This window comes from Mastigoproctus giganteus, chromosome 3, assembly GCF_048544385.1.
Source record: "Mastigoproctus giganteus isolate SK-2022 chromosome 3, ASM4854438v1, whole genome shotgun sequence".
Taxonomy (NCBI): domain Eukaryota; kingdom Metazoa; phylum Arthropoda; class Arachnida; order Uropygi; family Thelyphonidae; genus Mastigoproctus; species Mastigoproctus giganteus.
The window spans coordinates 147,144,379-147,167,667 of record NC_143577.1 but is presented as its reverse complement, the minus strand read 5'-3'; the positions used below and the strand labels follow the sequence as shown (position 1 = coordinate 147,167,667).

General features: G+C 37.9%; 1 protein-coding gene across 2 annotated transcripts in view; it reads right to left on the bottom strand.

The window, feature by feature from the left end:
• LOC150088316 (uncharacterized) overlaps window positions 1-23,289 on the bottom strand; it is a 144,296-nt gene that overhangs the window by 103,793 nt on the left and 17,214 nt on the right. Inside the window, exon 1 of one of the 2 annotated variants that reach the window (XM_090370710.1) lies at window positions 14,005-14,078. The exons of the other annotated variant lie outside the window; for it this stretch is intronic. The gene's annotated coding sequence lies outside the window, so the exon portion shown is untranslated. Of the gene's footprint in view, window positions 1-14,004; window positions 14,079-23,289 lie in introns of those variants that run through there. 2 annotated transcript variants of the gene reach the window in all.

Genomic DNA, 23,289 nt, shown 5'->3' with positions numbered 1-23,289 from the left:
ATACAATGGAAATCTCGTTTCGTTTGGCCTTGTATCTTCTTGAAGTGAAAGAATCAATTAAATTAGATTTCACTGATACTTCAGCAAGGGGAAGGGGAATTGTGCAATAAATATTTTCTTCTCATATGTTATTTGAATCCTTTTCAAACGATGCTAAGCTAGCCGGTTTCTTCATAGGATTGTGCACGCTGTAGGCTTTTTCGTCCCTCCAACAGACAGACCAGTTTTAGACCGCATTCAATTTACAGACACAAAAATATTGTGCCTCACAACCTCATTTGCCTTGGAGACAACTCAAAAGTGAAACTTTTATAACAATTAAGGATGTGTTGCAAGCATTAATGCCTATACATACTTTAAAATCGTTTTTAATTGAATTTGCTACTAATTATTACTCTAGAGAACTTTCAAAATCAGAACAGAAGAGTTCTGTATTCTACTCGTACATTAACAATAATTTCGACTTTATAAAACGGTAGAAATCGAATACTGGGTCCATTTAGCTTTACTTTCATTTTCATGCGAAATAATTTCATGGGTTTACGTTGTTCATTTTCACCGTTACACTAGTATCTTTTAATTAGTTTCTTAATGCGTTTCTGAAAACTTCTAGATGCTGCGCGGTTCACCACTGATTGTAATCAAACTGATGGCCTGCTACAGCCTGGAGTGAACAATTATGATTTCGCGCAGATCCGTTTCACGTCCATTTCCCAGAGTACCTCTCGCCGCCCAGTAGCCGAATTTCGGATTCTGAAATTTGCGCACTTTCATGATACCTACATTGCTTCATTTGAATGATTTATATTTGCCGCCGTTAATCTTTTATATCCATTACATTTCTCTTGTGAACGAACGAACGTTGTAAATACTCTTCCATGATATTTACTGTAATCCTTTAATCATTCGCATAGGTCTCCTGTTTCCGCAATTATTCCAGTGCATCCCAAAGGCCGTAAATTAATAATGGCGTGATCATTAATTTAAAAACTCTCCGTTAAGCGAAGCATTCACAGTAGCGTGTGTTTGTTATACGAATTCGGAAGTTGCAGATAACTTCTACACACATGCTTCTGAGCAGGAAGCGATTCTTTAGGATTCCCTTTCTCTTTCTTAATTGCCGTTCACAGTTTTCGCGCATTAAATTAAACGTTTGCCTTCGTGTTGCATTAATGCCCGCCATTCTTACAATCACTCATGCAACAGGAAGAAAGCGTAGGTAGTGATTCAGCGATTACTGCTCATAGAGCAAAATTGAATAATATTCGAGATGCAGTTCTTTGCGAACTTGTCGCTTTCGTAGATTATTTAAATTGTCAAAATTACCTATAAATATAGCAAAGAGCAATACATTTCAGACTTAGTTTCAGAATTTAGTTGAATCTGGAGTTGAGAATCCTGCAACTCCTGAAATTATCTGACGTGACTTTTTCAAAGTATTATGAGTGTTCTTGTAATCTGATATGCAACTTGATATGAAAATTTGTGCTTATTTTTTAATAATTAAAATATGTACTCAAGCTTAATATAAAGACAGCGAAGGAGAATATCATACTGGGCATTCATAGGCAGGTGGAAAATTTCTTCTTTTATTCCTTCTTTTAGAGAAGAAATACCTTCTTTTATTCGTCATAGTTCTCTGACTGGGGTCAGAGAGTTCCTTCCTCATTTTTCTTTTCTTTTGCTGTCGACCTCTAGCTTTAAATTTTGCGAGTGTAAATTCAAACACCATGTGGCGTCTCTCATAAAACAGCTCAACTTATCAATGTCGTTGCCAGCTTACGCCATTTCATGCCTACCTCTGTAGTGTGGGACACTACTACCGCCGAAACAGTTGTCAGACATCTATTAAAATAAGGTAAAGATTATAGGCTGTATTAAAAAATACCATTAGTAAATAATTAATTGTAAAATACTGCTGAAATACATTTCAAGCAGTAAATGGGACCGAAATTAAGAAATGAGACTCCAATTTTGTACAGTTGAATAGTACGGAACTTATTCAGAATGAAACATGAAAGGCTGCACTTTTCATCCCAACGAACGTGGAATCAATTTAATAATATTCGAAGAAGACAAATGACAAGTAATCTCTGTGCACCTTCTGTTTAATTGAGAGGAAAGTCAAGTTGAAATCAGTGGAATACTGATGCTGAAATGGCCGCATTTTCAACTTCATTGGAATTTCTGTATTTCTAAAAGTATTCGGACAACCCTGGGATTTGAAAAAAGTGAAGCACTCGCCATCCACATGTCGAGAATAGATGCAAAAGCAACTGAATTCATGTGAACAGTAAGCAAATCAACGAAATAGTATGCGAGCTTAGCCACTTCCAACGGGGAATCATCAAAAGATGGCATACTTGTAATCAATAGGTTCCTGCCATTTCAGCAAAATTGCAACACCCTAAATAAACAGTGACTGAAGTAATCGCCAAATGGAAACGCCATGATGCTATCGTGCTAGGGAAACGTTCGAATAGACTAGAGAAATCGACGGAAAGAGACTGAAAGGCGCAAGAAAGGATGCAATGTACATACTGACAGTCTTCTGTCTGTATGGGCAACCAGAAGTTGAAGATTGCTACGAGAACTGATATTAGTATAAGGAGCTGAATCTGATTAATTTTAAGGAAGTTGCAACATGTAATGCAAACAGTCGATATGCCTGTTGTGCCACCCATCATAATTGGTCTCTGTAATGTTGTAAAGCTGTGTTATGGAGTGACAAATTACAGTACGTGGCGTTCTGATCTGTGCCCAGAGGACAGTGTGTTGTTCCCAACTATGAAGTTTGGCGGGGTTGTTGTAATTCTTGAGGCTGTTTCTCGTGGGAGTTGATATCCTAAACAATTCTGCTCTTCCCACACTGGTTGGCTGCAGTATGGGGCCCTTTCTTGCTTCGGCATAACACCATGTCACACTGCACTGATTGCTCTGAAGATATGGGGGTGCACAAAACTTCATTCTTAACTCCCTGGAATAGCTTTGTGATGAACTTGACCGTCGGCTTTGGGAGAACACAAAACGTGTCAATCAGTGGCTGAATTAATCTCTGTTTTAAACGAAGAAAGGATCAAAATACTGACTTTTTATCCAAAATTAAATTTTAATAAAACCATGTCTTATTTTACCAAAAATTCTAAATCATATTTTATTAATGATTCTTTGAAGCATGCAGGTATCCGGTTACTTTTGGCAATATAGTTAAGGGTTTCCTTGATAGTTAAAGCAATATAACGGAGCAATATGGCCTTAGTTGCTAATGCTCCTAAAAACCAAATAACAAACAACAACAACAACAACAACACAACAAGCAATATAGTTAAGGGTTTTCTTGATAGTTAAGGCAATGTAGTTAAATGTTCTCTTGATAGTTAAGGCAATATAGTTAAGGGTTCTCTTGATAGTTAAGACAATATAGTTTAGGGTTCTAAGGTATAGGCATCCTCCATTTCATGGTAGAAAACGGTGTCTGTGCAGTTTTCAGTAGTTTAGGATTCCAATCCTGTTAGATGATGACCAGAATTTATTGAAGTCCTTCCAAGCAAAATCTCTGTTATTTTGCTTATAATGATCTCAGAAGATGTGGCGAACTGAACCCCATCTTCTGAGACCTGTTTATCTTAAGGTTTTTCTTCTGTTTATCCCGTAAAGAGGGTTGGTTATTTTTGGTTGCTTTAAAGTTTTGTAGCATGGAAACTAAAGCTGTGATACATGACTAGATTGCGTCTGTAAATTGCGTGTATTCTCTGTCCAGTTTGCCTGTTTTACTGGATAAAAAAGAAGAGTCATTAAATCCTACACCGCAATCGACAAACTTAAGTCAAAAATAAATGTCATAAAAAGTTTTCCTTTCAGACTGGAACCCAAATTTTACCCCATGTTGCTAGGAGAGCAATCACAATCACTGTGCGCGAATCTGCTTCTGTTGAATTTCCTTTTTTAGAGCTGCCTTCTCCTTTCGTTTTCCACTCATTGTATACTTTTGAGATGAATACTTTTGACATTGTCTTATCCACCGATAATAATTTCCTTTATTTTGTCAGTTGTGGCTCCTGATAAAGGTACTATAACAACAAGACATTTTTGAAAATCTGATCACTTCTCTTCCCCATGATCGACTAAGAAGTCCCATTAAAGCGCACAGAATTTTTCTCATACCAATGAAACTGTGATCATGCCATGTGACCAGCTACATTTGCGTACCGTAAGTTTAATTAATTGTTAAAGCCAGTTATGAAAGGTTTAAAAATTTTTGGCCAATGGTTGTATAATAACCGTTCATTGGGAAGCGCGTGAAAAGCTTTACTGAAGTCAAGGCAAACCATGTCAAAGTTTTGGTTTTTTGCATCGAATTGTTTCATGGTTTCGTCATAATAATTCACTAAACCCCCTTACGAACTCATGCTGTGATCGAGTATATCCAGTGTTATATCCTTAACAGAGATTCCGCTGCTACTTAATTCAGAGATACCCATCATTGAAGTCAAAATCCGTAGTCTATAGTGACCATGACGTCTTCCACATCTCCTTTGTCGATTAGGGAGACGTTAGCGTCCTTTAGTTGAGAGGAATCGTGCCATCGTCTAATGATGAGCTCAGTAACATCCTCAACAGGGTGATGCATACATTCACACACATGCAGCCTGTTATAGTATAACAGTATGTATACAATCCAATCCTGGAGCCTTACCTTCGCTCAGCTTCAATACTTTTCCTCAAATACCCTTATCCGAAACTGATATATCAATTAATTCACGCAGTTTATCTCTTTGTCACTGATCTCTCGTCGTTTGAATGGTCTTTCAATTGTAAATATCTGTGGGGTTTTTTCCTCTTTTTTAATACCTACTTTCTTGTCAGTTGTGGAGTTTTCCTCTTTTCTTTACCTTTTTATTACCTTCCTTGGAAATATGATGTAGATTTTTAGGCACCCTCACACCTACAAGGTCCACTTTTTTTGCCATCTAACTGCTATACACTGTATATCTCACTGAAAATTCTCAGGATCATGAGGGTAATTTTTCCCTTTTTTCTTTTAATCGGTTTCCAGGATTGTCTCGCCAAATTGTGAGAGAGCAAATTTTAACTAAGCTAGCCAGGCGTGTGTTACTCAGAATAACAAGACTCAAAATGAAAATAAAACATGAATTTTATTACATATATATATATATATATATATATACAACTGAATCAGATATCATATAATCATGGCATACAAAGTTAAATCAGAGATACCTTGCATATATTAGTTTTATTACACTTTCCCTTCATTAGTTAATCTGATTAGACAATTATATATAAAAAAAGACGGCCTCCGTAGCCGAGTGGTCACGAGCGGGAGTGCAGTAGCACACGCTCTTTGAGTAGACCGGAGTTCAAGTCCCTGACTGCTGAATACGGTCGATCTGCCAACCCACACTAGACCAGCGTGGCAGATTATGGTCCATTTCCCTCAGTATGAATTGTTGAGGAGGCTTCCATCCTGCAGTGGGTTGATAATGGCTGCAGTTCACCTTTTTTTTTTATACAAAAAAAAACAAGATTCATTCTTCTTCCCTTATTTCCTAATTAACTCCTAACACATATGTATATTCATTTTACCTCTTTCTCCTGGATACAATACTGGGATAGTAATATTTAAAATGGTATATTCATCATTCAACTCTTTATTCTCCCTACACTATTACAATATACTTGTAGACAAATCTTCAGTATCCTAACTTCCCTCCTTGTTTCTAATCATTCAAATTGACTACTTGTATACAGATTTTCATCAATTAGCACACACCATATTCATATTTGTTCATATATCTTTTTAACTATCATTTAAAGCATATTCGAACCTTTCTTTAAACCCTTTACTTCTCTTCTAACACATTATACACTCACAACTCTCTCCATGTTTCTCTAAACACAATATTTCTATCCCTTTCCCTCTAATACCTTTCTTAACATTGTAATTATCCTATTCTCCGTCTCTTTAATTTTTTTTTATCTGGACTCTTTCTCTCTATTACTCATTTCTTCGTTTCCCTTGCATTATACACTAATCCCTTTCTAACATAATAAACTCCGTTAGTATACCTGAGAGATAATTTAGCTTTCAAACGTTACTTTCTAGTACTACCCCTTTCATTAATTACCCTTCTATTTTACTAACAGTCCTCCTTGTTAACTTAGAATATGTTTAATATATTGCTCAACTAATTCTATATTCTTCTCTTCTTCTTCAGAGAGGTTTCAGGCTCTCATCTCAGGGTCTCCAGGCTGTCGTCTCGGGCTTTCCTTTATGGTTTACTTCATTTGCTTTGTCCTGACTCTGCTTCAGATACTTTTCCGGAACTCTTGGCTGCTTAGGTCTGGCATCCTTGATCTCCTGGACTTCCTACTTTGATACAACTTCTCCGTTACTACGGATCCCTCAGATGTATTTTTCTCAAAGAGGTCGTTATCTTTCCTGGTTCACTTAGCCATCTTTCATAACTCTTTGCTTATCGTACTTAGCCTTCCCTTTTCTTTGCTACTCTTAACTATTTTCCCCCTCACTGTCTCTGGCCCTTTTACACTCCCCACATTTCTGCACTTTCCAACTTACTTTTCTCCACTCTATCTCCACGATCACTTTTTCAGCCACCCTCTCTTCGGTCAATACCACACTTACGACCCCAACTTTTTTCTCCGTCGTTTGAACCTCCTCCCACAGGACTCTCTACCAATCCAAAGAATTCAACTAACTTTCCCCTCTTTCCTATTTGCTAGAAGATACCATAATACTTCCCCCCCCGTGTGTTAACCAAGCCTTTTTTGTAATTTTCTTGTTTATTTCACAGGGCAGCATAAACCTTTTGTGTCTGCCAATCGCCTCCAAAGATAGCTATTTTTGTCTTTTCACATTTGCGAAATGTCGTCAACTTACCAAAAAGTCAGCCACAGTGGCTCGGTCTTTTCCGACACAAACGCCAGCCTGTCGGGACTTATGTCCAGATGCCGCATACATCAAACGTTTCTTAATCACCCGCATTTCGCTGTCCCATCGTTCTGCTTCTAGTAAACCTTTCTCACCCGCTCGCAAATTACCACTCCTTCCCTAGTACGGGCCACTGTCTTTGTTTACTCTCAGTTCACTCCTTTTCCACACATCTGCATTTACAGTACTGTACTTGTTACTTCTCTTCCATTTGACTGCTATTTAATTTACACATCTATAACCTCTTATTATAAATCCAGTATTTTCAAACGTATTTATCATATTCAAACTAAATACTCAACCTTAATATTTACCATTATATTTGTAAGATCTATGTCTTACATATTTTACGAAGTACCTATTTAACTAGTCTACAAATCCTTCTGGGCTTTCTATGGATTTCCCATTTCAATAAACTAGTCTAATTTCTGCGGCGTATGAGATAGCCTCTTGGTGTTCATAGCATCAGTAAATTTTGTCTTCCATTTTGCAGAGGAAGGTGGGGTGGCGGCTGTCCCATTTTTAAAGCCTGCACTCCGCTGTATAGACGGTCTGACGTTAGTTATGGTAACTGAAGTCCATTAGTATCCATATAGAATGGAGCGATTTGTCTTAACATATATTCTACTTTCTTGCGGATGTTTTTTTTTTCTATTTAACATGGAATAACTGCTACTTGCTGCCCATCTTAGGCAGCGAAATTGAAATGTTAATTTGTCTGACGTCTGAAGACCATGACAAATATGCCACCTAAGTTTGTGTGACAGTTGGGCCGGTGTATTACGCTGTCCTCCATGAATTTTAAGTCATGTTGGATTTTATCTTAAGGGATAAAATCATCTAGGCTGAGTTTTCACGGGTGAAGGTTGAAACAACGCTGCGAGATTTAGTTTGGTGCTAATCAGATTACTTATTATTGCCGAGTTCTCCCCAGGGACGGTCCTTTGTTGGCAACTTTATATAGTCGACGTAGCTGATTAAATCACCTGGGCGAGGAACTGCGTGCTGATCGCAGTGAGCTACGCCCCCCGAAAGAAGGATCCCACCTCGTGGCACTCCAGCTGTGATTTGAGAGAGAGAGAGAGAGAGAGAGAGAGAGAGAGAGAGAGAGAGAGAGAGAGAGAGAGAGATTTCGTTGAACAGCGTCTTCGTTGAGAGCAGTGCATTTGGAAGCCAGGGCATATCATTATAAATGTGGACGTGGGATTGGAGAAGGTGCAACAGTTGCGGGGTCGAAAATGTCATAAAACACTGCATGAATGCCTAAATACGCCACCTCAAGTTCTTTTCTTTAATTAAAGACTACTGGGATATGTTGAACACTGGTGGTCAGATTTTTAAGAGTCGACTTGTAGTGGATTGTGTGGGAGCGCTTTATTCTCTGTAAGAACCGGTTTTCAACGAATCCCGAAAACAAAACGCTGATTAGCACTTCAGAACAGCATTGTCATAATCACTGATAAAAATCTTGCAGACTTCTTCCAACCAGCTATGAATGACTGCTATCATTGGTTTATTTTAAAACTTATGTTAGAACCTTGTCACCTGTTTGAGTATAGAATTAGTCTGAGCAAACGGCATCGCATATTAAGTCTGTAAACTAAGAAATTATATAAACTAAACTGGATTTTTTCAAATTATATTAATCTTAATAAATTTTTCCAACCTGTCAATGTATAAATAGCATTGGCAAGAATTTCACAATTTAAGCATCAAATTCAGGGAAAATTTTCGAGTTATCTATCAATAGAGCAAATCCCAAACAAAAACAAATAAATCAATACAATTTTATGGGAAGGCTTTCCAGCTCAAGAGAATTTTTTCCAATCAGTGCTGTTCTGAAGTGATAATAAGCGTTTTGTTTTCGGGATTCGTTGAAAACCGGTTCTTACAGAGAATAAAGCGCTCCCACATCATCCACTGCAAGTCGACTCTTAAAATCTGCCCACCAGTGTTCAACATATCCCAGTAGTCTTTAATTAAAGAAAAAAAAAACTTGAGGTGGCGTATTTAGGCATTCATGCAGTGTTTGATGCCATTTGCGACCCCGCAACTGTTGCACCTTCTCTAATCCCACTTCCACGTTTATAATGATATGCCCTGGCTTCTAAATGACTGCTCTCTGAATCGGGACACGCTCCTTGATTGGGTAGATTGTTACCTTTCTGGGTATGGCTTCCCACCATTCCCTGCTGCGGTGATAATTTTATCCCAGACACTAATAACACTCAGCTTTCCTTCATTGGCCTAACCGAACTAGATGTTATCTGCACAAATATACTGCCTGCCAAGCAAATGCAGGGCCAGACCTGATGGATTTCTCCTAATCATATAAAAAATATCTGGTTCATTCATAATAGATCCCTTCTGCTCCCCTTCAACACGATCCTTGGGTCCGCAACTATACCCACAATCTGTAAATAGCATTTCGTAAAGCCAGCTCATTCCAAAGAACAAGACAACAATCCGTTAATGAACGCAGACTGATCTCTATAGGTTGCAATATGATAAAATACTTTTAGAGAGCCATCTTCATGTACATAAATTACCACTGTTCCCGTCATAGAAATATAGTTGTTGTTATTATAGGGTTTTAGGAGCACCAGTGACTGAAGCCATAGAAATACAGATCAGCAATCACAAACTTCCTGGAGACCATTCGTAGAATTCAAAGTACCCTATAAAACAAAGGAAAAATTGACATACTTTTCCTGAACATCAAAGCAGCATATAAGAGAGAACCACTTCAGAATACTGGCCTCATACTGAATCCTATTGCAGTACTGACTGCAAGGCGAAATGCATGATAAGCATTGTTTTAAGTGCACTATAAACAGAGCGCACGCAAAGGGATGTCCTGTCAGAATTCCTTTTTTCAACAGCTGTAGACCCTTTCATGTTGTTACATACGAAAGAACTGTATTTCCTATACAGATGACCTGATGGCCTGTCCGCACAGGTATCACAGTGGTTATAATTAGTGTCCTCCCCGCACCGTGTATAGGAGGTCGGATTTGATCCCATCAGTGGCGCGAGGCGCATTTATGAACCTCTTACCATTGTGGCCGAGTTAGTCGGTTTAAGGTGAGGACAGCAAGGTGTAATTCCATGGTTTTCTCTCCCAGCATAACAGACAAACCCACCAGAGAACACAATTGTTCCCTCTGGTAAGGCCAACATTGATATAAAATATTTGCATGTATGCAGACGACGTCAAGATGTCACACAAGACAAGGAAGATGCCGTACATGGGTGCGATACTATATTGCAGTCATCGTAACATACCTCATACTTGGCTTAATGTTAAATCTCAGCAGGCCCACCCCAGTTAACTTTTTCGAACAAAAATAAAAAAATGATACCAGCCCTTCTGGATCGCTTTCCTCTTGCCCATCATTCAGATTTAAGAGCACCTGAAATGAACAGCTCAATTTCTCGCGCCACTTCGATGTGTCCTGAAATGTACCTCTCCGATTGCACTTCACTCGTCTCTATTTTGGCCTTCTGTATCTTCGACTCGACTCAAACGTTTCCCTAATATCGAAAACTAAATTCTTCGGGGTCTAAACAACACACGTAAAATTCTTTACAATCTCGAAGCATTCTTTGTACCACCTTAGAATTGTACTCCTCGGTAATTAATCATAATCAGGCTAATAACCTTAGTCTGGCGAAATTACTCACCTTAAGAAGAGATGCACCAAACCTTGCCAAATCTTGTCATACATGTAGCCAAGCAATTGAACTATGAGGCCGCTATACTCCAACTATGACCAGCCCAGAAGTCTACAACTGTTGTTCCATCCCATATGGTAAATCCTGTGAACCGGCTTGGCATGAGTATCGAGTAACTGTGACCTATAAATAAGACCTATAAATATGTCGTTTTTTTTTTTAGCAAATTGCCAGCTGATGGGCTCCAGCCTGTAGCTCCGAAGAACCCAAAGACAACTCGGGTGTCGGAACTCATACAAATTTCGGGACTGGTGCCTTCCCAGGAATAACAAATCAGTTCCTGTTTGACATGCACCGTTTAATTCTCGTGTCACCAAACTTACTCACACAATGTTTTCGTTTATATCCCACTCTGCTATAAACACTTTATTCTCCTGTTATTACTTGTTTTTATCTATCCCACTTGCTAGAAGATGCTGCTGTACTGTGGTGAAGTTGTACACTTCAAACTGAGTAAATAAATAAATAAAATAAATTAAAATTTCGGTCGACATATCGAAAACAACGGAAATCATAAGACCAATAATCGAATGCTTCTCTTTTGCATTTTAATGCGAGATGGCATGAAGTAGAAACAGTGCATGTGCTTTTTGTCCTCTTGAGCTCTATTGTGCGATTCTCATTGCAGAAATTGTTTGATTTCTTCGTTGATTTGTTACGAAAAAATCCGTAGGCACCGCTAAACTTTAATCGCTCTTTTCATATATCTTTTCCCTTTCTTCGCATTACGCTATTGCACTATTTATGCATATTTATGATGCACAGTAATGCATCGTAGCATGAGTCACCCCTCTTTTGTATATATTTCATGCTCCTTCAACAAAGTCGCATTCTTTTCAAGGAGATAATCGTCAGACAATCAGAATGAAGGCCTGTGACGTATCTAAATTCGAAGCTTTATATCTTATTTTTTTTAATATATAATTTCAATGATTTCAGTGCAGTCTGATTTCAGAACACGTACACTGTATTTCATACTTCTGTTTTGAGGAACATGCATAGAAATTTTATTTTGTGGAAGAAGAAAATTAATATAATTATTTTTTCCACTGAGCAGAAAGAAAATGAGAAAAATCGGTTCCAAATTTACGGCGAGATATACTCCCCTAATTTCCATCCCTCCTTCGCATATACTCCCTACTTATTTCGTAGACAACAAATGTATTTTAGAAAATATGTTTGTGGAAGTATTCTTATGCTTACCTTTTTTTTTTTTTCAAATTAAGCATTGAATCACTAAAATAAGGTGAGCATCAAAAAGATGCTCACTTTATTTTAGTCCAAAAAAGTTTCATTAAAGAGCTGAATGTAGCTATTGTACTAACTGTCTTTCTCGCATCTGAAAATCATGGTGTATGGCTACTCATGTTAAAATTTTAAATTTTAATATTTTAAAATCTAATACATTTTTTTTTTTTTACTTTTCGCTATTAATTTCGTGGGTACTTTTCAGTCAGCAATGACAAACTCTTGGGGATCCAATGATTTCCGTCGTCCAAATGATGGTAAAGTAACTGGTAAATAGTTTTGAAGATTAATATGTACAGTCTGGATTTCATAGCAAAGAAATGTACTCTGAAGAAGAGTCATAGAGTTGACTCTAAGAGTTTGTTTTATCGAGGTCTCAGTTCTTAGTACATCGTCGGAGACCTGGAGGAATTCTTAAACACTTCATCAGTTCGGGACTGCAGTTAGCTGATCTCCCGTGGAGAGACTAGGGTTTCCTCGTGAGTTATTCTGAGTTTATTGGCTCATACAAACATAAAAAATTTACCTGCGAAGACACATTTTTAGAGACGTGCAGCCCGATAAAAATGCCATGTCTGGTAGAATACAAACAGGCGCGCTATGGCCAAAATTGGTCGATAAGCCAAAGAACCCTTAAACAACCAACCAGCTGAATTTTTATGGCTTTGCATGCTGCCTACACCTTACTGTGCTATGCACGTGTGAGATCAGCAAAACAAGCAGCTAAAGTTACTGTAAAATTCCGGTGTCATATTTTTATTTATCACTTCTGCAAAAGAATCGAGATAACTACGAAGAAAAACGAGCGATAGACATTTTTACAAAATGTCTATCGTTAAATAATTCTGAAGCATTTCTGGCATTAACGTGCACCCAACAAACAAAGTTTTGCTTCTGTCCTTAATCCAAGATTTTCGAAACTGAATATTTAGGGAAACGCGAACGATATCGTTGTATTAAGCCAAATATGACCTTATTTTTATTGGAAATATAAATGAGAATGAGCGAGCCTATTATATATAAGCTGACAGTCGAGTATCATAAAGTATCTTTTTACAAATCGAGTTGGGGAAAATTATTAAATTTCATTTCTCTCTGAATGAAATTTAAAATATGGAAGATGTTCTTGATTTCCTGTTTAATTTCCCTCCTACTTATACGGATAAGTACGGCCTTTCCGTGTATATCATATTAATATTAATTAGACGCCATATTGATTAGTTTCATAATAAATTATGCATGTTCTTTTAACCAGATCGTTGGTCATCGTTCGCCAAGTAAATGCAACAAAATGGCATAACTTAAAACATTAAAATCAATTTACTGAACAATAATTTTTTATTTTATTTTGAATACATTTCTTTATTTTGTTTTTCCTACTAAATTTTAATCTTTCTGACTAGAAGTGGAAAAAAAATTAAAATGCCCAGTTACTTGCTACACAAAACATGAGCAATTTAAATTAATATGCATTTTAGTCACTTTGATAACAAAGTACTTTGACATCACCAGAAAAACTGCAGTCAGACTAAATAGCGACACCATCGACACCTGTTCGTAATGTCTAAGAGACCACTGCCCCAGTTTCTCTTTCGTGCAATATGCTTTGACTTTCTGCCATTTCTCCCTACGGAATTCAGATTAGTGTCAAGATAGGTACTTATTAAAGAGAAATAGAATGTTTCCTGGAAACTGGGTGATAACACTTTACCTTAGATCTAAATCAGCTAAACCTCTGTTGCTATTGTACCTAATGCAATGACACTAAGGCTGAGATTAACAGACGGTGACCGAATAACCTACTTCTAAATAAATCCCTTAAATAGCATCATTACTCCATAATAAGGATAAGAATTTCACCGCCGTCATTAGGAAGTCTGTAAGGGTTTCCTTCCAACTGATATTAATTTCCGTGTTTACCATAACCAAAATTCTTAACTGCAGGAGGAAGTCTGGATATCTACCTAACTAAGGCGTCAAATAATATTTGCTGTTTTATGAAATCCGCGCATCATTCTTTGTTTATAACGAATGCTGTACAGACTTACCGGAACGGATTCTCTCTCTCAAATCTTCGGAGTTGTGCACATATTTCACAAGTGTCCTACTCACTCTTCTAGTTCTTGCTTAGTCCCAAGGTAGACACTGTCACAGGTGTGCCTGCAGCGCGATCGATCACTGCTGTAAGGAAAAGATGACTCGGTGGATGAACGAAACGATACCGAGTAAAAGCGAAATTATTCTTGACGGAATATTTCCAAACGCACGCATGAACAGCTGTTTATATCCTTAAACGAATCATTTTATGAAATAGACGCAATTCTTAATACATTGAATCAAATAAACAAATAAAAGACTTGGAATGTGTTCTGTAGGTTCAAATACAAACAGTTCTGGTGCATGCTTTATCAGGTGAACGTAAACATTTATTAAATAAAATAGTCGATTGAACTGAATATTTATATTACACTCGTAATCGTGCATGCTGACCAGTGTTAATTTGACGGTAATGCGATTCGTTTCGAAATTCTTGACGCTGAGGAACTTGCCTTAATCTCTGAATAGTTCATATCATTGCAAGTATATAAACAATTAATCGGAATATTCGCAATCTATAAATCAGGGAAGAAAAACTTTGACTTTTGATGTGGAACGGTAATCAGTCCAAACGCAGCAGAATATTTAAGATTCTGTAGTTGAAATACATGCGGATTGTGCGCAAAACTAGGGCTAATGTTTTCTCATCAGTCCTGGAATAAAAACGTTTCTTAAAATGAAGAATGGTTTATTGAAAACCACTAAAATTCTTTTTCCATTTTTAGAAAACTTAAAATTTAATTAATTGCTTTAATTATAAACAAAAAATTCATTAAGTTTTTAGCAAGAGCTTAGCTTTTTTACGTACTCACTCTTAAACCGTATAGTTTGAAGATAGATTTTAAAACGAAAGTTAAATTAAATAAAAAAATGCCCAACGGAAAAAGGAGTGCACTACTTTTTTCTTAGATTGTCATACATAATTAAAACTGTGATGTGAATGGAGTTTTTAATTTAATTTAACTTTCATTTTAAATTCTGTCTTCAAACCATACGGATTAAGAGGTGAGTACCGTAAAAAGCATAAGTTCTTGCTAAAATTTAATGAAAATAATCGGTACTGTAAATCATTTGTATTATAAACAATAATTATTTCAAAACGTAGCCTGTAAATTTTATGGCTGTTATTAATTATACTAGATAATAAGTCGTTAACCGTTTTTTTCCAGCTTATTGTAAAATATCAAAAGCTGAAAGCAGCGATCAACAGAAGAATGTCTAAGGGGTAACGTTTAGTCCGCTCACTTTCCATAACTGAAACTCTTTTGCTTTTGCAACTCAAGAAGGAAAAACGTGTTTCGTAGTAAAAGCGAAATCATTCCAAAATCATTCAGAAATGAGGCACCAAGGAGTTTCAATATTCCTTCTCCTTACCCAGTTCTCATTTGGGAATTGGTAAGGAGAATCCGTCCTTCCCGACCATTATCTCTGAACCTTTGAAACATAGAACCAGTAAATAAAATTCTGCTGGCTGCTGATGGGAGGCTATACTAGGATATAAAACTGGAACTGATTATCACAGTTAGGGCCAATGAAAACCTCGTGTGCGGTACTCGAGTACTCTTAGACCTGAGTCAAATAAGTTACGAGACTTTGGATCATGTAAAATGTTCTTTTATACTCCAGGACAAACACATAAGTACCAGAGGAGTTTAGAAGATATAGAGAGACAAGAACATTATCGTACATAGTAGTCACGTGGGCCTGAATCACATTCACTCAAAGCAAGCGTGTTTTCCACCCTCGCGCTTCGCCACTCTGCTATGGCAGCTTCTTTTTTCTGCATCAGCCGCTTAGACCATATGCTGCAGTATACACTTCCGCCTTAAAATGTTGAAGTCACGTTTAATTTTTCTTAATTTTCAAAGTTTTTATTAAAATAGGGCCAACTTGTTTACCAATTTTTATAAAAGCATTTTCTATTACGAATAAAAATTAAAAAAAACTTAAATAATATTTATCAAATATTTAAAAATTTCTGGAATATTCGAGAATACGTGTAGAAGATTTCTGAGCGTGGTTGACCATTATAAAAGATTCCTTAACGTTATAGACGATTCTATAATATTCTAGAAAGTGGGAGCATTGCTTCAATATTACAGAAGACAGTAGATGATTCTAGAGTATTTTTCAATAATATAAATTGAGGAGTAAGCGCTGTAAATTATACAATCGAACACCCATCATTCGGACAGTGTTTGGTGTAAATTTTGTGTTTTGAGATAAACATAGAACGAAATGATGAACTGAATATTAAAAAAATAAGTACTATTATAACTCTGTATAAAGAAAGTTATTTCATGAGAAGTATTGGCAAAATATTATCATTTAAAGGAGTACGAACGTCCATTCAACAATTCAAGGAAACTGGCAGTTTAAAGGACGAACCACGATCAGGACGACCGCGCGTAGCAACAGAAGCACAAGATAACACCATAACACTGATTTCTAAACGCAATCGATGACTTACTGTACCTGAAACCCGAGCTGAATACAATAAGAACAGAGAAACTCCCGTGTCTCCATCCACTGGAAAACTTCGTCTTAAAGCAGGACTTCGTGGTCGTGTAGCGGTCCGAAAATCCTTTTTAAAACCCGGACATCGAAAGAAACAGTTGACTTGAGCTAAGAGCCATCGAAATTGGACAATTAAAGAGTGGAAAAATGTATTGTGGACGGATGAATCCAAATTTAGCATTTTTGGATCCAAGCGTAGAGTTTATGAGACGATCAATCGAAGAAAAACATGATGCCACGTTGTTTATTGCCCACAGTCAAGCACGATGGTGTTTCTGTTTTTCTGGAGTGGGTGACATCGTCAGAATTGAAGGGATTTTAAGAAAAGCAGGCTATAAAACATTCTCGAACATAATGCAATATCCTCTGGACTTCGACTTTGTGGGGAAAAAAATTAGACTATAACAAGACAATGAACCGTAGCACAGCTCTAAGCTGTGCAGGATCTTTCCACGAAATAAACAACAGAAGTGTGTGCGTGTGTGAGGAGGAGGGGGGTATTGTAAATTATGACTCCTGACTTAATCCCAATAGAGCTTTTATGGGATCGTCCATACCGTCAAGTCTGGTCTGCCCATCGTCACAAAATTTATGGGAAACCTTGCGGATCATTTGCAATAATGTTAATCAAGACAACTAATGTAAAATTAATCGATGCCAAGTCTGTGTAAGGCAGTGATAAAGTCTCGTGAAGGATATTTTGATGAACAATCAGTATAGTTGTTAATATTAATACTTTCAATATTTTTTGTTGGAAAGTTTTCAATGCTTAATAAAAAAAAATCTTAAAATACTTTGGTGTACTTTTTTTTTATATTAAACCTTACATTGTCGTAGCTAACTTCAAAAAAATTAACTAAAACTGTTGTCATACGCTGTGAATCCAAACCTTTAGGGGGGGGGGGGTGTATTTTATGCCTGTAAACTGCGTGTGTTCAGTGCCAATCTACCGATTTGCTGTACAAAAAAATCTGAGTTTTCGGAAAGAAAATCCATACTACCCTAGTTTGAGACCAACTAACCAGCCCATAAAAATTCTCATGTCATGGACGGGATTTGAACTAAGGTCTTTTCCACGTAATGTGATTATGATGGTGCTTGTACGAACTGTGCTACCCTGGACTGAGGTGACTGGTTTCATATACATTGGAAGAAGCCTAAATTTTCTAGAGAAAAACCCGAAACCTCTGGTTGAATCGGATGATTGTATGAACCCAAGTTGGAAGGGGGTTAAAGGAAGAAAGATTTTATAGAGGATTCTTCTTTTTAACTAAGGAAAGCGAATCTCAGACTTGTTCAAAACAACGAAGCCCTTTACAATAAAATATTGTCATAGAGAACCATGCTAGGAGATAATAAAATTGTTACAGTAACAGTTCTAATAAGTTAATAATACTGGATCCTATCTTTAAAGATGCATCATGATTGCCATATATCGTGTCTTGTAATGTCATGCAATAAAATATAAACAGAATATTTTTATTTTTAGTATTAGCATTAGAGTGATTAAATAAAGTGAATCAAGCTTAGGCCTATACTTAATCAACCATAAAAATACCCATTTCATTTGCCTATCCCTTTCAATAATTTATCAAATCCTGTTTGTGGGTAGTACAATTGGTAGAGTTGCCGTCCTCCCCACACCGAATGGAAAAACCCGAGTTCCAGTTCCGTCAATGACTAAGGAATTTTTCTGGGCCTTTTTCACAACGTGGCTGAGTTAAGAGGTCTCAGGCGAGGATAGCATGGTTTTTTTTCTCCCGGTAACTCGGGGTTTTCTTCCAGCAAACAGCAAATCAACCATAGAACAACATACGCAATTTACAGACAGTATACAGGGAATCTTAGTCGCCTCAGTCGCTAATGCTCCTGAAACCCTTCAACAACAACTCCAGGTAGTATTTCGAAAGTTGTGGCTTAAATTACTTTCTGGCCGAAAGAAATTTCGTGTGTGTGTGTGTGTGTGTGTGTGTGTGTACAAAGTATGTTGAGGGTTAAACGGCACCAGGAATTTCTCCCATCTCCGCGAGTGTTTGCTGTATCGAGGGACAGTACTCTGTCAAGACCAGAGATTTAAAAGTGTGTGTCATGTGTTGTGTAGTATGTTCTGCCCATTGTTCTTCTGGCCTACTGGCCGTCGAGCCCCTGACGGGACCCAACGTTGTCCGTACTATGCCAACGAGGAGGCTGGCCAGGTGTACCTTTAAATTTATTATACTCTGGCAGGTCCCGCCGCCTAATTTCCTGAGATTTCAGCGGCTGGGTCCTATAAAAAAAAAAAAAAAAAAAAGATAATCGCGGTGGCATAATTGCAAAATCGCTATTATGAGATAGTCTGTGGGGTTTCTGTGTGTGTGTGTGTGTGTGTGTGTGTGTGTGTGTGTGTGTGTGTGTGTGTGTGTGTGTGTGCGCGCGCACGCGTTCTAGAAAGCATAAAGATGGCATCAGCATATAGTTCACTTAGTCCCTTAAACCTATCAATCAGGTCTTCTCGCAGGCATCTAGTTTCTAGACGCTGCAATTTGCAGAACTGAAGTCTTTCTTGATAAGAGTATTCTTTTGTGCCCCTGACTAATCTTGTTGCCCTTCTCTGCACCCGTTCCAGCTACATCCTTCTTATAAAGATCCACATCCTTCTTAAAATGTGACTTCTAATCCTTTATGATGTATTCAATAGACAGCCTAACAACAATACATAGCCTTATACAACGGGATAAACACCTCTTTGTCCCTACTTACAAAATTTCTGTATTTCACACTGTCAGATCCTCGTGATCTGTCTTAGTTCTCGAGGTTTGAGCAGTGCGGCTTGTCTGAACTGCTCAGAAAAATTCATGTCAAACTGTATAATTACCTCCAGGTCTTTTTCATTCTCCAGTACCTTGAATTTGGTACTGTCCAAATGGTTATTCTGGAATTATTGCTATAATTTGAGTGAAGAGCGAAGTATTTTCTCTTATCAATGTTAAATCTCAAATGCCATTTTCAGCCCATCTGTTTAATTTATCGGGGTCTTGTCGGAGTAGATTCTAAACTTCTAGTCTGCTCGCACAGTGGTATCGTCACCGTCCTCCCCACACCGGGTGGAAAATGCCCGGGTTCGAATCTCGTCGATGATGCGAGGAACTTTAGTGGGCTTTTTTCATTCCGTGGCTGAGGTACACGTGCTTCTCCACTCATAACATTGGTCCATGAAAAGGCCCTTAATATTCACTCTATCTCCTTCTACTCTTTATCGGTAGCAGTAACTTGTCGTCAGTATTTTATTATTTAGAATTTAACAGAAGTCTCAGGTGTAGATAGCAAGGTTCCCCCCCTAGAAATTGGGTTTTTTCGTCCAGCAAACAGGCAAATCGACCAGAGAACACACTCAATTTACAGACAAAATAAATATATGGGTAGATGTAATCGTTTACAGAGGACCCTAATATCATAATTTTTTTTTTTTTTTTTTATAAACTTCTAAGTAGCGTATCCTGATTACTATCATAAATAAATAAATTTTCTGTTTATACTCCGGGACGACCAAATTGTCAGAGGAGTTCATAAATAGACAGAATACAAGAAACAGCACCGTATTTAGCAGTCACGGGCTTGAACCTCGGTCAATCAAAGCACGTGTACTCATGCACCCGCTCACCTGACCACTCGGCTACGGCGGCCAAATTATGCATCCTATCTATCTTTGTATTATCAATAAACTTACATATTAAACTTGATATGCTTACATCAATATCATTAATAAATGTTAAAAAATAGTAAGGGACCGACGCCGAGGTCTCCACTCATAACATTGGTCTTTGAAAAGGCTCTTAATATTCACTCTATCTCCTCCTACTCTTTATCGGTAGCAGTAACTTGTCCCCAGTATTTTATTATTTAGCAGGATAAAAAAAACGGTAAATAAATATTTACTACTCCGGAAACTCTAGTTTTATGTTTTTTAATGAGATTCTTTCCATTTTCAATGCATTCTGGGATGAAAAGAATGCCTTTCTTTCCATCCCAGAATATGACATTCCATGAGATTTAAATAATTTAACAGAAGTATTTTTCATGCTTCAAATTTAAGGAAATCTGTTTTTAATTCATATTCGTTGTGTGCGCACACAAAAAATTTTATTTCAAGTGAACTTTCCACGCATTGTTCTAAGCACTATAAATCTCAACCTGGCATAATTCCTAAGATCGGAGAACAACGTCTACTTTTAATATTCTTCAATGTATAAAGTAGACATCATATGAATTCAATTCAGAGATTCCTGCTTTCGTGTTCCCAAATCTCAGTCATGGCACTCATTTGTATTATTCTTGTTATTCAGCAGATGTTCTTTTCACAACTTCTGATGAATAATAAGATATTAAAAAGCATTTTACCCAGAACTAACTGCAGACAAAGCAATCCAAACCTAAGAAAATAATTCATTTGTTAAAATCATCGGGTTAAGAAATCATTGTGCTCTGTTCGCTACAACTCGTGAAGATCAACTCTTAAGTTGTATAGTACTTCAGTCTCTGTTTACTCAGTGACCATAAACAGGAGCAAGTGTTGTAGATCTTTCACCAACCTGTATATACTTAATACCTTGATCATCATTCGAAAAAGAATTTCGACACTGAGTGGACAGAAATCATGGGATACCTACCTAGTAACGGGTACGCCAACCTTTCGCACGGATGAGGGCAGTCACACGGCGAGCCATTGAGTCCAGTAGTTCACTAAAGCATTCCACAGGCATTTCCATCCTTGCTTGCTGCACTGCTGTCCATAATTTGGTCGCATTCCTGGGCGGATGGGTTCATGATGTTCCACAGGGTTCATGTCCCTTGAACGGGGAAGTCATTCCATGGTGGTAAAAGCTGCGAAATGCTCTTCGAACCACGTTCTAGTCACCACGGCTCTGTGGGGAGGTGCACTGTCCTGCTGGAAGAGTGCATTGCCCTGCGGGTGCACGATAACCATGAAGGGATGCAGATGGTCTGCAAGGATGGACAGGTAAAGTGGACCGTTCAGAGATGCGTCTAGACGTACCAGAGGTCCCAATATGTGCCAGTTGAACACACCCCAGACCATTACGGGCCGTCCACCTGCCTGAACAGTTTCTTGTTGACATGACAGGTGCATAGCTTTGTGCGGTTTCCGTCCCCTCGATATAACTGGAAACGCACTAATCGGACAAAGAGACCCGTCTCCAAGGTCCAGTTCCGATGTTATTTCGCTCAGTTGAGGCGTATAGTCCTGTGTCATGGTGTTAGCAATGGGACTCTGGTGATTCGGCGACTCCCATAACCTATTGTGCCTAATGGTCTTGGTGGAGACGTTTCTGGCACCTCCCTCATTGAAGTCAGCTGTGATTTGTGCCACTTTCGCTCTCTGGTTGGCTGAAACAATGCGAGACAGATGTTGACGGCCACGTTCATCCACCACCTTTCTCCGCCCACAGCGCTGTCCACGATGAGATGTTATTCCGGAAATGGCATATTCCCGAAACACTCTTGATACTGTCGAACGGGGATAGTGCAATTTCTGTACCACCTCCACGATAGAGTGACCCATACGTCAGGCACCCACTATCATCCATCTTTCAAAGTCGGTTAACGCACGACGTTTATCCATACTGACATCGAATTACCGTCTACGTGAATGCAGTGTACCTATATACCTGCCACGCAGTGGGTTCGTCCACTAGCGAGAGGGGTGACAGCATCGCGTTGCCTAGGAACCAGATATCGCTTCAATTCTGTCGTTTCAGTGTAATGTTCCATTGTGCAGCAGTTGATTTCATAAGACAGGACTGTTTTTTGACTAGTCTTTCACTTTAATGTCGAAAGACATTATAAGCACCCTCTGAAATAACTGGCACGCACCTTTAAAAGAAATTTATGGCGTGTAGGCTGTAGTTATACTTTTATTTTTCATGGCCGTAAGTAAAAAGGATTTTTATGATAAAAAGAAGGGTAAACAAATGAATAAAATACTAAGCTTGCGTTTTGCTAATAAATTTCAGTGGAAATCGTCTTAAAATATTATTCTTAAAAGATGCATCACGTGACTTAAGGGATATTAAAAGAAAAGCAGCTTCATTTGGTATTTTCGTACGTTGTGTTTTGCATAAATTGTTTGCACAGCCAACTCACAAACAAGAAACCTCTGACTTTCGTGGCGTTATCTTAATACGCCATTCGAGATTAACTGCGGTATGAACTCATCTACAGGAATAAACATGCGAAGCACTAATATAATATTGCAGCCAAAGCCTGTATTTATTAGTCACGGTAAGTTACCAAGCTCTGTGGAATCGCTTCCTTCCTCTTGAGCTTTCAGTTTAGTCCCAAATGCCTCTGTTGCATGTTACTCTTAATATGAACCATTCTGGAGTCCACCTCGGAGCTTCGTCGATTACGCTGATGACGATAAACTGTAGGATAATTTGTCATCATCATCTCTCTCTCTCTCTCTCTCTCTCTCTCTCTGAGCAGTCCCAGACTTATGAAGTTGTGTTATATGTATACTTTAATAAACATCATTTCCACTATGTTCAAATAAACGTATGTTCAATAAACGCTTTAATTCCATTAATAGCGTTCATTAAACGATCACAAATGCTGCAATTATTTTGCAACCGAATACCGACTAATTCGTTATAACCATACTAAGCATTAAAGGGCTCAGTTAGAATTTACTTTTTTACCTCTAAAGTATGGAAACGGGGACCATT